Source organism: Eumetopias jubatus, unplaced genomic scaffold (genome assembly GCF_037043125.1).
Source record: "Eumetopias jubatus isolate StellerSeaLion01/CBP00866 unplaced genomic scaffold, mEumJub1_p1.0 scaffold_2, whole genome shotgun sequence".
Classification (NCBI taxonomy): Eukaryota; Metazoa; Chordata; class Mammalia; order Carnivora; family Otariidae; genus Eumetopias; species Eumetopias jubatus.
In genome coordinates, this window is record NW_028274808.1 from 9474023 (window position 1) to 9492085 (window position 18063).

The 18063-nt window shown below is 41.2% G+C and overlaps 1 pseudogene; it reads left to right on the forward strand.

Moving 5' to 3' along the window:
* The first annotated feature begins 17247 nt into the window (after window positions 1-17247).
* On the forward strand, window positions 17248-17321 carry LOC148164800 (U2 spliceosomal RNA; annotated as a pseudogene).
* The last annotated feature ends 742 nt before the right edge of the window (window positions 17322-18063 follow it).

An 18063-nucleotide genomic window follows, 5' to 3' on the forward strand; every position in this document is an offset into this window, starting at 1 on the left:
TAAGTATGAAAGAAATCATCTTAAAAGTTATTTACTTATCTTTAGTGGTACCACCAATTTAAAGAGTAAAATTTTGAATCTTTAGACTAAAAATTCTATGAAAGACTTCATTCATTTTAATTTTAAATATGGTATCTATTATGAAAACATGAAGCAGAGAAAAGAGTAATAGAACTGGAAGAAGAAATAACTTCTCCTTATTACATAAAAGGAAAGCGAATTATAAATGGCAGTCTAAAAATGGTTTATTAAAAGTTACTGGCTCTTTCCATCGCTCCACACAACAATGTTTTGGAAACACAAATATTATTTAATATTTGTTGAGAAAATACAATATTACACTATCTATTTACTATCTGTTTACCTCAGGCAATTCGTTATACAACAAGTACTACATATGTTCAGCCACTTGTTAAGCCTGAAAGGTAATATCTTTTCATAGCTTTGCAGCATAACAGGACATGAAATAAGGCACTTCAAGAGATGTGACTCATGATTCTCACACAGCTTTAAAATGAGGAAGAGACATGAGGTTTGTAGCCTCTTATATAAATGTTACAATTACCACTTCCACTCTTTTGTCCTCACCAATCTCTCTCTTCACACACACACACACACACACACACACACACACACACACACATACACACGAGCAAGAACACGTTTAAAATGTCTGCTCTGTACTTTGTTATGGTAGCCACTATCCACATGTGGATATTTAGGTTTAAATTTAATTTAAGTGAATTTTAATTAAAAAAATTTGTCACATTTCAAGTGCTCTGTAGCTTTCTGTGGGCTGTTGGCTACCACGTGGAAGAGCATAGGGCTAAAACCTTTCTGTCGTTCCAGGAAGTTCTGTTGGAAAGGGCTGCCAATTGACTTCTCAGTGGGAAAGGAGGTATCTTGAGACACCTTTGATTCCTTCTTGATATTGTAGATTCAGTTTTTGAATATCTAGCCATACATTTCCGACCAATAGCCCAGAGCTGTGATGAACATGTACATCTCACAAACCTCCAAAACATCACCACTATTTGCTCTCAAGTTTATGTCCTCAAGAATGTACCTACCCATGAAACAACAGGACAACTTGGTGTTACTAATCACACTACGGAGCAAAGAAGGTATATTTTCTTAGGGAAAACTAAGAGTAAGCATTCATGTTTGGTTCCTGTTGTAACTAAAACGTTTTAAAATCATTTACCTCACTTACATACTAAACTGTACACCTGAAACCAGTATTACACTTAATGTTCACTAACTGGAATTTCAATAAAAACTTAAAAAAGGATGGGAACTTCAAAAAAAAAATCATTTACCTCGGTTTGTTTGAAGGCAAGCTTTAAAAACATTAGTTGCCTTTTTTGAGACTTTCCTCTTTGAATAAACTTTTCTTCAGAATGTCTTATTTTTTTTAAGATTTTATTTATTTATTTGAGAGAGAGAGAATGAGAGATAGAGAGCACGAGAGGGAAGAGTGTTCTTCCTGTTCTCCCTGCCGAGCAGGGAGCCCGATGCGGGACTCGATCCCGGGACTCCAGGATCATGACCTGAGCTGAAGGCAGTCGCTTAACCAACTGAGCCACCCAGGCGCCCCCAGAATGTCTTATTTTATAATTGTATCAGATGCTTGACATTCAAAACAGTCCTTTGAAGGAATTAGTTTTTCCTACTCTGAAAAATTCTTTGTGATAAAGGACATGGAAATTTCAAACAGCAGGATATTTATCATATTAAAATACAAGGGGCCCAATTGACAAGGGCAACATGACATACTAGGTGTCATTTTAATGCTTCCGTCCTTTATTACCTAATTCACGCAGGTAGTGATTGCAGAGTACAGATTTAAGCTGGGCCCTATGCCCCTGGTGTCCTGAGAAACTGGCTCTTTAAAAGAAAAAAAAAATCAAAAACAAAAGAAACCCATGATTTTCTGTGAGTAAATACTCCGATTATGGCCACGTTTAGACTATCAAGGGTTTTCAATCTCACAAAATTCCCACATATTTTATTACCTGCTCTTCTGAGCCAATCTGAGTCATTCTTGAACATCACTGCCACTCTGTATCTAATGGAAAACCTTCGCATTATAGGGACTAGGTGAGCGCTTCTACTAAACCAAGAACATCACAATAATATGGACCATCCCCCTTTCTTGACTCCTGAATTTTCCTACATGGGTACGGTAATTAAGAACATCTATCTTAACTTTTACCCAAGTATGATTATTTTTGAAGACATCAAAAATACCTCTGTAGGGACGCCTGGATGGCTCAGCTGGTTAAGTGACTGCCTTCGGCTCAGGTCATGATCCTGGAGTCCCGGGATCGAGTCCCACATCGGGCTCCCTGCTGAGCAGGGAGTCTGCTTCTCCCTCTGACCCTCTTCCCTCTCATGCTCTCTATCTCTCATTCTCTCTCTCTCAAATAAATAAATAAAATCTTTAGGAAAAAAATCTTAAAATAAAATACCTCTGTAATTCTCTTTTATTTGAACTCTGCTGCACGGTATCGATCCTAAAAGGAAGTCAAAATTTTAGCATACCATCATTCTTAGTGAATATTCAATTTGATTTGCTTTTCTGCTCTCTCAACAAGCTTATTCCAGGCTGGTGCCTGACCACCAGTTAAAAATTAGACTGAATAATAGAGCAAAACATGGGAACCTCCCTGTGTGTGTAGTAATAGCCCAAGTAACCCATGATATCCAATGTGAGATTTTATTCTCACAATGGCGAAGAAGCCTTAAGACTCCAGTGCCCGTATTATCTAATAATTATCATAAAGAACAGTATATTATTAACTATTAGTGTTAAATTTGTTGTTTTCTTTTTCACAGATGTTTTCCAAATTAGAATTACAAATAATAAGCATTAAAAATTTCACCTAGCAGACCAATTTGCTCAATTACAGGCATCTGTCTCTTGACACAAACTCAATTCTCCCAGGGCCAATGTTGAGGCAGCCTTCCTCTAAATCTGAGGCAGCATACCACAGAATGGAGATGATTAAAATGAGACTCTGGTAAAATCTTCGAAAACGTTCCAGACTAAATGGTGGTCATTATGCTTGGAGTTCCCTGTGCATAAAGCCACGGCTGGAGCTCGTTCAGCCAGCAGGTTTCTGAGCATCCCTACAAGAGATTCTAAGCTCGAGGAACCAGCACTTTTCATAATCGCACCATATAGTTTGGATAGAAGCTTTATTCTTTTACTAATATCGAAATAAGACAAAAGAAAATTACATACCTGCATGTCACTAATTGCAGGTTCCTAAGCACATATTTTTCCATGTTGTAGGGACTTTGCATTTCCTTAAAGGCATTCCTTTACAGCCTACTCTTCCTTCTTTTGGATTCTGTTGGCATTCCAATTTGCCTTTTATTATGCATTTTATATATAATCTTTCATTAAGACCTGTCTTGACCCTCATACCCCTGCACCCAGCAAGCTTATGTCTCCCTCCCCTGCGCGCACGGAACACCACGTACATCTGTTCTTGCAGCTGTTACCCTCTGTGCTTTCTTGTTTGTTTTGTTTCCTACTGGTCTGCAGGCTTCTGGAGAGCAGGGGATTATGTTCATTTTGTGTTCCTTCTTAGTGACTTGTACATGGTAATCACTCAGTAAATAATGTTGAATAGATGAATGGACAAATCAGCTTACCAGCTACAGAAATCTCCTTACTGAGATATACTTTATTATTATGTCCTTAGACCATTAAAAAATCACTTTGCATGTTTTAAAAAGCACTGTTATTGAAAAAATGACCATCATGTTTCTGCATGTTCCTCATATAAGCACTCGGTTAATAAATTCCTTTTAGAAGAGATTTGTCTCTCTTAAGGAATTCGTATCATCATGGATGCAGAACTGTGCGTACTCGGATTTGAACTCTGTCTCCATCAGTTACCACTTGAGTAACCTTGGGCAATTTGCTTAAAATCTCTGGGCTTCAGGATTATTATCTTTAACATGGGGCTGTAATCTTAACTACCTCTTGAGTTTTGACTGAATCAATATATGTAAACCACTTAAGAATAGTAAGTTTTGGTTGCATTTTTGGTTAACTTTGGGGAGTTACCATCTGACTTAAGGATACGGACTTGACAGAGAAATGACTCTGGATAAATAAGGTGTTTAGGCTAACTCCATCCACTTGTTGCCTTTCCCAGAATAAAATCTAGGGAAGTGTAAATAACAGGATTTAAAGATGATATATAGTGATGATAGACAATTTGGAAATATATTCTCAATGAGACATGAATTAGTAAGTCTTGATAAAAACATTATATTTTATAGACAATGGAAGCAGAAGAACACATTCAAAAAAGTTTTAGTACATCAAAAAAGAATCAGTAAAACTGAATTCTCAGAAAAGGAGAAAAACCTAACCTGTGATTTCAGTTTTTCCCACCTTTTACTGAGGGACTTTTAATTATTTGCTTTAGGCACAATGATATCAACAGTGTCATTGTTAGGCTCCCAGAGCCTCCAACCAGCCTGGACCAATTGTAGAAAGGGACCCTCCTAACAGACTTTCTCTTCAGAACTGAGAAGCTTTGGTTGCTGCACTAATGTGCCACGTTGTTCAACAAGGGGGTGCTGCCTTTCTGTAAGAAAACCTTTGGGCAGGTAGGCGCTGGGAAGGAAACTAAACAAAAAACCAGGTTGCTATGGAAAAAATTAATAAAAGAACAGCTCCCCTTGAAATAAACGGCAAATTTTCCCATCCTTTAGCTAGATATAGAAGCACACGTTGGATGAGGGGGGATCACAAAGAAAGTCCTAGAGCTGGAGCTTGTTATACCCATTTTCTGTTTCTGTCCCTAGTTAGGTGTTGTTCTCACGAGTCCCCTGCTGACGGCGGAACACAACAGTAACGCGAGCCTGCGTTGGGCAGGTCCGGGCACTTCTAAGTTGCTTAAATTCAAGGTTGGTTATGTTGGTGTACAACATATGTTGGTGTACAAGCAGAAAGGTAAAAATATAACATTGGCCAAGGAAATGTTGAGAACATCAGTAGGGTTGAAATTTTCGGCCATATTTTCTCTACCTATCCTCCTTAACACCCCACAGTTTGCAAACTCAGTTTTTTCTTCAAAGCAGGAGGAAGCTAGCCCTTTGGGAGCTATTCTCTATTTTGATACATCTATCTTCATCCCTTCTCCTTAGCCCGTAATTGTAGTGGTCTTGGCCATTGATTCCCTCATTTACTGCTGCGGAACCTTTCCAGATCCTTCCTTGGGCTTACTCGTTGATAAGTCCTGAGGATATCATTATTTATTTATTTTTGTAAAGTGGGCGGTATGTTTGCATTCCCTGAGATAGCTGGGATCTAATCGTTCCTGGGTGAGTCTTTAAGTGTTGTAGGTAATGGCACTGAGATTTAATCAGTAGTTTCTGAGAGCTCTAGGGTAGATTTCATCAAGTCTAGATTACTTGAAAGCCTGTAGCTTGACCCAAGTAGTCCTTCGCCTGGTAAGCTACTGTTTACAGTTGCTTTGCCATCAGTGTTGAAATTTATGTGAGGTCTGTGATCACTCTTACCCTTTTGGGAAGAGAAAAGAAAATACAACTCAAAGTCTGGCGTATGGGTTTTCTATTTTATTTACTTAATATAAATATTTGTTAATTTCCTTTGAAGGCAAGTTTGTCTGCTTATGCACAACCATTGCTACATGATGGAAAGCAGTAGAGAATAGTTTAGAGTAGGGATGAGGTCCCTGGAGCCAAGTGTCGTGGGCTCAGAATCTGAGCTTTGACACTTTCTATTTTCATGAGCATGTTTGCTTATTATGTTTCTATTTCCCCAACTGTAAAATGGAGCTGTAGTGGGACCTACCTTATACCCACTTTATAGAATAATTGAAAGGATTAAATGAATTAATATATATATAAAGCATTTAAAACAGTTTATGGCACCTGGTGTGCACTAGGAGTACTAATTCTCATTTAGATATGTGATATTTATATGTACATACCTATCATATACATCATATATTTCCTACATATGTGCATATGTAGTCATACACACTAGCATGGCATTTTATTTCTTTTGTATGTTGTTACTTATTCCATATATTATATATGTATTATAGGTATTTAAAGAATTAAGATGTTTTAAAGACATGAGTATTATTCTCACACAAATATAAAGAGAATACAAAAAGATTTGACATATTGATTAATGAGCGAACCAATAAGATGTTAAAACAGATTTAAAGGAGGATTCAAAATGCACACACATATATAGGTCACCCAGAATGATGGAATAAATTTGCTTACTGAGCTATACACATATATATAAATGTATACATATATATGTGATAATATACTCTATCTTCTATCACTGTATTTGTAATTTTAATTCCCCTGCATTTTGCTATTTGTTGCATACATTATTCCATTATACTTGGTCTCTAGATGTTTATAAACCTTGTTTTTAATTTGTCTTCATTTCCTTTTGTGTGGAATAATTTTTACAAATTTACTAGCTCCCCCCTTTTCCCCTCTAATTCATGAGATCTTTTGTATTGTTTCCTTGTGCTGATATTTGTAGTTTTGAAAGACGGTTGCTTTTCCTATACTTTTTCCTGTTTCATGTATAAAATCCTAGTTGCTCCTCCTCTATCATTAGAATATATTAAAACACTAAATTGGGGCGCCTGAGTGGCACAGTCAGTTGAGCATCAGCGTCTTGGTTTCTGCTCAGATCATGACGTCAGGGTCGTGGGATGGAGTCCTGAGTTGGTGGGGAGTCTGCTTGGGATTCTCTCTCCCTTTCCCTCTGCTTCTCCAGTTTGTGCTCTCTCTCTCTCTCAAATAAATAAATACATCTTTAAAAAACATAAAATAAAATACTAAATTGTCTCCTCGTGTTTGTTTTTCTTTTTGTCTTTGCATCGTGTCCATCCTACAAATTTGTTAAACCGCTTCACACATACCCAATGGCTGTTTACATGTAGCCCTAAGATTTTCTCATTTTACTAATTGCCTGCTTGAACTTCCAGGCAAAATCTCTATCACTAACACGGAAGACAGTGTCTTTTTTCCTTCTTATTCTACTTTTAGTGATATTTGAAAGATATCTCACCAAGAGTTTTATTACTCATTATCATTGCTTTAATTATGTATTCCTATAATTCTTTTGTGAATGTGATTAAGTATCCTCTTTTCTCATTATTGTTCCTGGTACAACTTCTAAAATCTGCATCAGCTGATTGCTTTCTTCATCATTACAATTTAAAATCACCTCTTCACTATCTTCATCCCTCACTGAAATTAGTTCAAAGTCCGCTCCTTGGATTAATGACTTCCTCGCCTTGTGCGATGCTCGCCTTTCTTTGAGAGATAAATAGATAAGTAGCCCATTCCATAATCATCAAATCATGAGATTAGAAGACAATGCTAGAGGTTATTTAGAGTTGATTCCCTAGATTCCAGATGGGAGGGAGGATACAGAAAGTTTCCCTGGCCTGATGTTAATCTCTTCAGAAGGAGTTTTGGGAACATTTTACGTGAATGCAGTTATTTCTCTGCTGTGATGCAGAGTTACTAAAAATGAAGGTTCAATTAACAGCTACAAATTCAAGTAAGTTGAAATCACATTACTGCCAATTATCCTTTGCTGGTACGTGCCAAAGGGGAATATTAACCAGTAAATTAGCATGTTGAATGTTTCATCCACATAACAAATCAAATTCAGGCAAGTTGTCTCTTACAAGGAGAAAGAAACAAGCATGTGTATCCTTAGCTAACTTTGTAGGACAAGTGATTCAGTGAGGTACCAGTTTTTAGACAAAACGTAATTCATCTTTAAAATAATTTTGGATGTGTTTGCTGATAATATTATAAACTGAATGCTAAGCAGAGAACGTTTCCAGAGTTGACAGTTTTCATAAGGTTTTTTTTTTTTTTACCAACTTACTTGTCTGTTTCATAACTGATAATTGTTTTAAGAGGAAAAAAGGGAATTTATTGTAGGACTATAGGATAGCTTGTAGAATTACAAGGTTTTTGGTTTTGTCTTACTAATTTGTCTCAGCAGGCTTTCTCTGTCAGTATCCTACTACACATATATTCACCTCATTCTTGCAGATTGCTTCATGGTATTTCACTGTATGGATGGCGATCAGTATCTGTGGCTGCAAGAGAACACACCCCACAACTTCGTGGTTTAAAAAGATCAGGTGCACAATTCTGGTTTGATCCTATTTGATCTCTAATGAGCTTTCTCATGTATCCGTGGTCAGCAGGCAGATCTTTATCTGGGCCAGTCCGCTGGAGAAGGAGAGGCCATGTGGGGAATATGGATGAGGCCGTCCTAGACCATCCAGCCTCCAGATAATAATTTTATTTACTTATGATTTAGTAAATCAGCAGGAGAGCCCTCCTAGTTTAACCGTTCCTTTTTTTGGGGGGGTAGTCTTAGGCTGAAATAGAATGGTCGATAAAAACAATTCAGGGGCGCCTGGGTGGCTCAGTCGGTTAAGCATCTGCCTTCAGCTCAGGTCATGATCTCAGGGTCCTGGGATCAAGCCCCACATCAGGTTCCTGCTCAGTGGGGAGCCTGCTTTTCCCTCTTCCTCTGCTCCTCCCCTTCCCCTGCCCCTCCCCCTGTTCCTGCTCTCCCCCACCCCGATAAATAAATAAATAAAATATTAAAAATATAAAAACAGTTCAGGGACAAGCATCAGAATTTTGAGGTGTATTAGTCAATAATAAAAGAACATGCTTAGAGGTGCTTACCGCTACTAAACTTTTATTTACCCTTTCCTCTATTCCTAAAATATCTAACCTCTCCTGTCCAATTGTCATTGTTTTAGGCTCAATTGAAATATCACCTTCTCTAGGAAATTTCCTTAGATTCTCGCAGTTTGGTTTGGCAAATGGTTCTGCATCATTACCCTACCCACTGTGTGTGTTTGTCATTGAACTGTGTACCTGGAATGACTTGTCTGTGGGTCAGTCAGCAGTCCTGGGCTATGAAGTCCTTTGTAGATGGGATGATCCCCGATTGCCCTGCATCCTTGATCACTGGCAATATAACCAACATTTAGTAAATAGAATTCTAACCCACCCTTACTATTATTTTGGTCAAAGTAACTTTAGCCCATCAAAAAACCCAGTATTTGGGTATTTGACAAAGAGGTTTAACAAACGCATAGGCCATATGCCACGGAACAGATACAAAAACCAAAACTGAATAATAAAAAATTAACAAGAATATAAAATGAAATGAACAAAAATGAGGAAGCAATGGGCACAAATAATTAAAATAAATGGATTTGCTAAATCCTATATGAACTGCTACAGATTTGATAGATATTTGATGGTAGAGAAGTTTAGACATGGGTAAATTATCTTTAGTTTTTAAAAGTAAAATTTATATAGGAAGGACACCAAGGAGAGATGATACCAAGAGCATTTCATGGACGACTCTGTGCCAACTCTCCCCTGTGGCTACTTAACCTTTCAAATAGCAGGCACCATGGCACTGGGGGTGCTAATGGGGTTGGTGGTGGTGGTGGTGGTGGTCTTGGGGGCAATATTTGATCCCCTAATGATGGTCAGAAAGATACGTCCCCATTTGAAGCATCACATTCTCAAAATGCAATTCACATAAGACCTTCATAGAGAGACCTGGAGGGTCTCTGGTGAAGCTTGTAGCAAGGGGTGGAGCAGAAGATGGGATTCAGAGACAGGCTTAGGGAATCCAGGCCATACTCAGATCCTACCTGTTAACAGGGCAAGCGGAATAGAGATATGGAGCTTGGCTAGATCCTACTGATTGCAAAGACGGGGGTGGCAATCTGTCCATGTCTGGGCCCTTATTTTGCCAGTCAGAGGAGACAGGGCTCCAGTGTGACTGATAATTCACTGGGCAATTTCAGCACTGTGCAATAATCACCTTCCACAATGGCAGGTTATATATCTTTGCTAATATTTCCCTTGAATTCCTTTAGACATCTTAAATGCACTTAATCTGACTCTAGTAGTTTGTCTTTTATCCAGTTGACCAGCTTGAACTCTGCCCTTTGCTACTCTTAGTCATGTTCATGGGTTTCTTATCTCCTGCCCGGATTCCCCAGAGGGCCTCCTGGTACTGGGGGATGTGAGCCTGTCCCTCAGTTGTGGTGAAGTCCCATGCTGGGCGCTCTTTGGGTGCAGCCGTATTAGCCCAGGCAGCAGGGTTGATGACTTCCGCCGGTGCGTGCTCTTCCGGGTACTGGCATGCACCTTTCATTATTCTCCTCTTCTCTGTGTTAAACAGGGTGCGGAGTAACTGTTGGCAGTCTTCCCAGGTTGGCTGATGAGTCTGGAAGAGGGATTCTATGAGGTCTACCATGGCCTGTGGCTTCTCAGAGTAGGATGGGGTGTTATGTTTCCAGTTGAGGAGATCGGTGGTGGAGAAGGGCTGATAAATACATCATGGAACAGCCAGGTTGGATCATCCCATCTTCATCGCGCCTCTTGGGTTCCTGTGTCTCTCATACTGGCATTTGGAGGGTGCTTGTGCTTGGCCTGGGGTGTAGCCTGCCTGCTGGTCCTGGAGAAAGTGGATCTTTTGGGCCTGGGGATGCCGGTGAAACCGACCTGTACAATGTCTGCCACAAATGTGGGTCCATTGTCACTATGTTAATGGTAGGCTGAACGGGGGCACGATCTTCCGCAAGACGACTTTATCTACTTCCCGGCTTTGCTCTGTCCTGGTCGGGAATGCTTCGACGCACCCAGAGTATGTGCATACTATTACTAGGAGATATCTGAACCCCCTGCTCGGCTGCACATCTGTGAAGTCTACCTCTAGATCTTTGGAGAGGGTTGCTCCCACCCTCTGGACACCTGGTGGGGACCATGGTACAGACCAAGCATTATTTTTAGCACATGTTATGCATCGTTCACTCAGTGCTTGGCATAGTGCCAGCAGCTGACTGATGTAGTAGTGCTTCTTGAGAAGGGCCTCTAAGGCAGTTTTTCCCAGATGAGTGAGTTGGTGGTGCTCCTTGACTAGATACCCTCCAGTTGCTGTTGGAACCAAGATACGCCTGTCTGGCATCATCCGCCATCCCTTTTCAGTGAGGGTGGCCCCCTCAGCCATGGCCCATTCCTTTTCCTTTTTAGTGTAACTGGGCGGAGGGACTTCTTCCGGGGGCGTGAGGGCCATGGTGAGGGAAGGGGCTCTGTCCATGTCCTCCCTGGCTGCAGTCTTGGCTGCCTCATCTGCCAGATGATTTCCCTGTGCTATGGGGTCGTCTCCTTTCTGGTGTCCCTTACAGTGCAGGATTGCTACTTCCTTTGGAAGCCAGATGGCTTCGAGGAGTCTCAGTATCTCCTTGTTCTTGATAGCTTTTCCTGCTGTGGTTAGGAGGCCCCTTTCCTTGTAGATGGCTCCATGTATATGTACAGTAGCAAAGGCATGCCAAGAGTCAGTGTAAATGTTGACTCGCTTGCCTTCACCGAGGGTGAGGGCTCGGACTAAGGTATACAATTCAGCCCGTTTAGCTGACCATCCAGCTGGTAATGCCTTAGCTTCTAGGACTTCAGTGGTTGTGGTTACTGCATAACCTGCTTTCTGGGCACCCTCCTGTAGGTAACTGCTGCCATTCGAGGGTGACCCACGGGTTTTCGAAGAGGAGCCCTTGGTATTGTGCTAGCCAAGAGTTGGAAAGGAAGCGGTATCCCTGTGTGTTTATGAGGGACACAACTGCCTGAGGGACCTTGACATTAAGTTCTTGCCCCGGGGTGAGTTTGTCTGCCTCCTTGATGAGTAGGACTGTGGCTGCCAGCGCCCTGAGGCATGGCGGCCATCCCGCTGACACAGGGTCCAGCTTCTTTGACAGGTAAGCAACTGGCCGTTGCCAGGGTCCAACAGTCTGGGTGAGTACCCTGAGCGCTATTTTTTCCTTTTCAGTCCAGGCAGGGGGTTCTGGAACTGGTCCCCCTAAGAGATCATAAAGGGGTCTTGCTATTGCCAAGAACCCAGGGATCCAGATGCGGCAGAATCCTGCAGCCCCCAGGAATTCTCGTAGGCCCTTTTCTGTCTGGGGCTGTGGCAGGGAGATGATGACCCTTTTCCTCTCCGGCCCTAGTTCTCTCTTCCCTTGGGGGAGGAGGAAACCAAGGTATTGGACCTGTTGTTGACAAATTTGTGCCGCCTTCCATGAGGCTCGGTATCCTGAAACTGACAGTTTTTTTTTTTCTGAGCCACTTAGGTGCCCCTGGGGGTTGCTTTTTAAACACACAGCTTCTGGAATATTCCCCCCATCCCACCCATTTTGATTCAGTGGGTTTGCATAGGCCAGAAAGTATTACACCCAGTGCTCATCACAACATGTGTCCTCCATAATACCCATCACCTGGCTAACCCATCCCCCAAAGGGTTGCCTTTTTAACAAGGTCCTCCCAGGTGACTCTTAAGAAGGAAGTTTGGAAACAATGTCTAAGCCTTGCTGTTCAGAGTGCTGTTCAGAGGACCAGCACGATCTGTATCATGGGGTATCTTGTTTAAATCGCCAATGTCAGCCCTACCCCAGACAGACAACCAGAATCTGCCTTTGAACAGTGTAGTAGCTTGGCTTTTGATCTGATCTCTTCTCTGTTTTCATTTTAGTAGGGTTCCTCCCCCGACTTCCTTGCCCTAGTCCTCTCCAGAAGAGCCAGTGTCCCCTGCTTCTTCCTACCTGAGACCTGTCCCATCCGTGGGGGATGCTCGCCCCAACCTCCCACCACCCAGAGACGACAGGGAAAGGTGCTCCGTGAAGCTAAAGAACCTAAACAGCTGGAGATCTTGCCTTGTTGGAGAAGGCCAACTTGACTCCCAGGTCCTCTGACCTCTGCAAATTCCGGACCCCCAGGCCTGTCTCAAGATCTCAATTTTGGTTGCCCTGCTTTGTCTCCATCAAGTGTTCTGAAGCATTTCACACACGACTGGCCTTAGGCAATTTGGCCAGAACTTACTCTGCCCTGACCCCATGGTGATGTCTCTGTGTGCAGTGGCGCAGAGACAGACAAAAGAGGGGGGCTGCCTCCTGAGATGAAGAGACCAGTCAGATGCCCGTCTGGCTGTGTCCCAAAGGAGCTTAGGTGAGGCTTAGCTGTAGCGGTCTCAGCGTTGTTGACTTAGGATCGGAAATTATTCCGATGCCACCATAGGCCATATGCCATTCACCATGGAATCGCAGACGGGCCCACTCAGACTCCGAAGGCTTCTGGGGACCTTAAGGGTGCCGGCCCGTGGAGTCACAGAATCAGTCCGCTCGAGCAAGCCAGGTTGGACTGCACATTCACACACATTCACACTCCAGAAGTTGTTACATTCCCTCCCTGGGAATCCCTACCTGTGAGACCTCTAAGAGGTCTCTGGGGGGTGATCAGGCTCCCCTTCCACCCCGACGGGTGGGCCTGTCTGGGTCCTGGGGCTCCAGGCCTTACCGGAATCCGAGGTTGGGACCAGGTCCTCACGTGCCAAGTCTCCTCAAGTCCGGGGGGAACAGCGGAACGAGGCTGGCCTAGGTGACCAGGGCAGGAGACTGCCAAAAATTAAGCAGGGTGCGCCTTCTCCGTTATGATCCCTCGTTCCATCACTGCTCCACTGTTGCCCCAAACTGGTGGCAACACTGGGCCAGTGTGGTTGGGTGTCCCCGTCAGGGAACCAAATGTTAGGGAACCTGGACTGGATCACCTGATGGAAGAACCAAGCAGCACTTGGAGATCTTGGAGGATAGGAGGTTTATTTAATGCTGGAGGGCTCAGAGGAGAGTGGTCTCCAAAGGTCTGAGCCCTGAGCACAAACAAAGGGGGCAATTTACACACTTCTACTTCCGCATACTTGGCACTTTTGGCGCGTGCTCGAAGAGGGGCAGGGAGAAGAACCCGGAAGAGCCCCCGGGTGAGGACTGGGACTCTCTTTGCTGGCTCGGTCGGCCATTTTAGGACAGAGATTTTCCTTATAAAAATGACCCTGGATAATTGGAACTGCAACCATGATGGGATTAAGCGAGGCTTACCAAGAACAGATATTCCTGGGAAAGCAAAACACACTGCAAAAGGAACACAAGCAAGCAAGCAAACAAAAACCTGGATGAACAAACAAAAAACTAATATGGGATAAATGGCTAAATACCTATGCAAGGGAAAATGGGATGAAATTCAAAAGCTAAATTGGACTGTCATGTTTGGTCCTATTCAAAAAATGTGTGAAATTATAATCGATAAAGAGAGAAGCATTTCTGAAAATTGTATTAGAGTCAAATGTAGAAAGAATGCAGAGGATTTAAGAGGTTTAATAAGAATACCATAGTGATGTTGAAAGGACTGAATCAATTTGAAATAGTTTACCTGTGAAGAGATGGTTAAGAAAAGGCTTCTGGGAATTTATAATCTATTCTGGAAAATAAGACAGTAATAGAACGGTTGAAGCAATGATTACTGAATTGTGAGGTTCAGGCTAATCACTGAGTGTCATTTCAGGGAATAGGGTCAGTGGGTTTGGGACACATGAAACAATCTGTTTAGAAAGAAATGAGATTTAATCTGACTTTGTTAGGATGTATAGGGTTTAGATGGGCATGGAGTGAGGGGTATATTGGTATAGTCCACATGAGAAGTCATGAGTCAATGTGGATGGAACTGGAGGGTATTATGCTGAGCGAAATAAGTCAATCAGAGAAAGACATGTATCATATGACCTCACTGATATGAGGAATTCTTAATCTCAGGAAACAAACTGAGGGTTGCTGGAATGGGAGGGATGGGGTGGCTGGGTGATAGACATTGGGGAGGGTATGTGCTACGGTGAGCGCTGTGAATTGTGCAAGACTGTTGAATCACAGTTCTGTACCTCTGAAAGAAATAATACATTATATGTTAAGAAAAAAAAAAAACAGAAGAAGATAGCAGGAAGGGAAAAATGAAGGGGGAGAAATCGGAGGGGGAGACGAACCACGAGAGACTACGGACTCTGAGAAACAAACTGAGGGTTCTAGAGGGGAGGGGGTGGGGGATGGGTTAGCCCGGTGATGGGTATTAAAGAGGGCACATTCTGCATGGAGCACTGGGTGTTATGCACAAACAATGAATCATGGAACACTACATCAAAAACTAATGATGTAATGTATGGTGATTAACATAAAATAGAATAAAATTTAAAAAAAGAAAAAAACTTAGTTCAAAAACTTAAAACTGCATTTTATATTTCAGTTCCTTTTCAAGTGTTTTATTCTCTGAAATAAACGAAATCCTCTTGAATATTAAAAAAAAGAAGTCATGAGTCAATTTAAATATATTTAATTTGGCATAATATAATTTGATTTTATAAGAAAGAATTTCCTATTAAAGGGTTGCAAGACTTTGGAATATTACTGTGGATAGCTATGTTGTAGGGTGTTCTTCATTTTTTTTTTAATTGTTTAAATGCCATCATAGAGAAAAGGATTCATGTTCTTCCTTCCTTCCACCTCAATTTTATCAGGGTTTGGGTTTCCCCTGATTAAGAAAAGAACTGTATTTCACAGAGTATTCTATATTTGTTTGAAAATAACTTTAGTAAAATGCATAACCATAAAAATATTCAAATTTCATGGGTATATCATTGGTTTTTGGAGTGAAATAAGGGTAGCAGTCTTTTTTTTTTTTTAAAGATTTTATTTATTTATTTTACAGGGAGAGACACAGCGAGAGAGGGAACACAAGCAGGGGGAGTGGGAGAGGGAGAAGCAGGCTCCCCACTGAGCAGGGAGCCCGATGCGGGGCTCGATCCCAGGATCCTGGGATCATGACCTGAGCCGAAGGCAGACGCTTAACGACTGAGCCAAGTCTTTTAAACAAATTATTCCTATTTTCACTGTATCACAGATTTTTTTTCTTTTAATTAAGAATCTCACCAGACACTTTTTAATACTATACCCTAACTAGGTCCCTTACGTGTCTGAATTGCTTGTATTGCGGATGAGGGGAATCACTTAATACAAGCTTATTAGACAACCGAGCAGCTTGAAAATCCCCCACTAGACCTTTCAGTAAGGTTTAATCAACCAGGTAAGAGCCTGATGAGGCTAGCAATTAGACTTACTGTATTTTTAAAATGGAGATGCTGAGTTTCAAAATATTAAAATGTTATTTAAATACCGTGATGACGAAATCCGAGGTGCTATTACCGCCACAAATCAGAACCTGCATCTCCCTTCCTCCTTGTAGCTCATTACAGTGCTTTGTTGAATTAATGAGTATTAATTTGCTTCTGAATTGCCAGGAGGAATTCACCTGATTCAATATTGCCATGTGAATGGAAAAAATAGTCGGGATATTTATAGATAGTACACCGGAAATGATTAAACACAGTTTTTTTTTTTTAACCCTCTGTATCTCTGAACTACATTATCTCTTTTTTGGTTGTCTCTTTTAAAAAAAAAGTATAATTTACATATTTGTGTATATAGATGTGTAAATAGAAATATATGGCTGCATGATAAATATATGGGCGCAGTAAAAAAAATTCAAAATGTATCAAATATCATATTCCCAATGATAGCTTCTCTCTTCATTCATTTGGTTTTTAGGTGGCAAATACAAGGGCAAATACAAATTAAAATAAGATCTAATTCTCTCGGTGGAGCGTAAGAAAAGTGACTTTCCCCTCCCCTTTTCATAAAGCATGTGCTTTAGAAAACTTGCAAGTTCTTTCTCTGGCTCTTTCAAATGTATGTAAATATTTTGAAAAGCTAACTAAGCCTCTGGTCAGCTTTTCAACCCAGGATTGTCTTTCTCAAGGACCCAGGAGTTGTATCGTGAGGATGAAATTATGAAGGAGGCAGGTACTTCTAGCTGCAGTGTCTGTGGGAAGCCAGGAGCCTGACTTTAGTGGGTCCCTCGCTCCAAGGTGCAAAACTACCCCCATTCATAAAGATATTAGCAGTTTATTTTTCCTTCGGATAGAGCCAATTAACTAACACAGATGGTCACCCCAACTATATGGGTGGATGAGCTATGTGTGGCATATGGTCTTGTCAAGTCCTCCTACTTGAGGTCTAGTTATTGTTCATCTTGAGAACATGTGTATAATGGCTGTATCTGCTTAGCTGTATAAAAGGGGAGATTTCTTTCTGTCTTTGTAATCTACAGGAGGTGTGTGAGGCACATCACATTCTGGTTTAATGCTTACTGAGTAGTAAAATTGGTTTCCTTCTCTTCTACTTTTGTGGGAGGTTTTCTGAGTCAGGAGACACTCTGCTTTAAATCTTTAATTTTATAGCTTCTCGGCCTTTTGGCTAAGATCAAGTGTAATTCTTTAATTTTAGTTTGATTCTCTTTCTTCAACACAAGCATCAGGCATCACTCTGGTTCTTCATGGAGAAAGGGGATGTGTCTAAAATACCAGATAGCTGAAAGATTCTCCAAGATGGTGGGAGAGCCTGAATGGAAAACCATGTTTCGGGTTTTTTAGCTTGACATGGAAAGTGGGAATTACCTAAATGTGGGGAAGATTTTCAAATACATTGGAAAGCCCCGTCCTTCATCTGCATTATTCTCAGATGTAACCATTATCAGTTAAGTGATACATCTAGATAAACTATGCACACACAGGCAGTTAATTTAAAAAATGCACATGCTTTTTTGAATTTTTAAAAAATCTTTCTTCATTGATGTGATACACACATATAAAAGTGTACAGCACACATGCACAACCCAAAGAATTACCAAAGCTGACACCAATGTAACCATGCCCCAGGTCCAGAAATAGAACTTGGCCCAAACCCCAAACCACAACCCCCTGTACCCCTGCAATAACAAGTTGTACTTTGCTCCCCATTTCTGACTTCGCATTTCACAGAAAATTGTTTTTGCCTGTTTATGAAATTAGTACAACTGGAATCACACAGTATCTATCCTTTTGTGGTCTAGCTGCTTTTGCTCAAAATTATCTTTGTGAGGTTATGCTTGTAAATGTGTGGCTGTGGTTCCTCTCATTGCATTACTGTATGGGATTTCATTATATGGACAAGTTATTTGTTCATTTCAGCATTGATGGATTTGTTTTTTAGCCTGGGCAGATTATAAATAAAA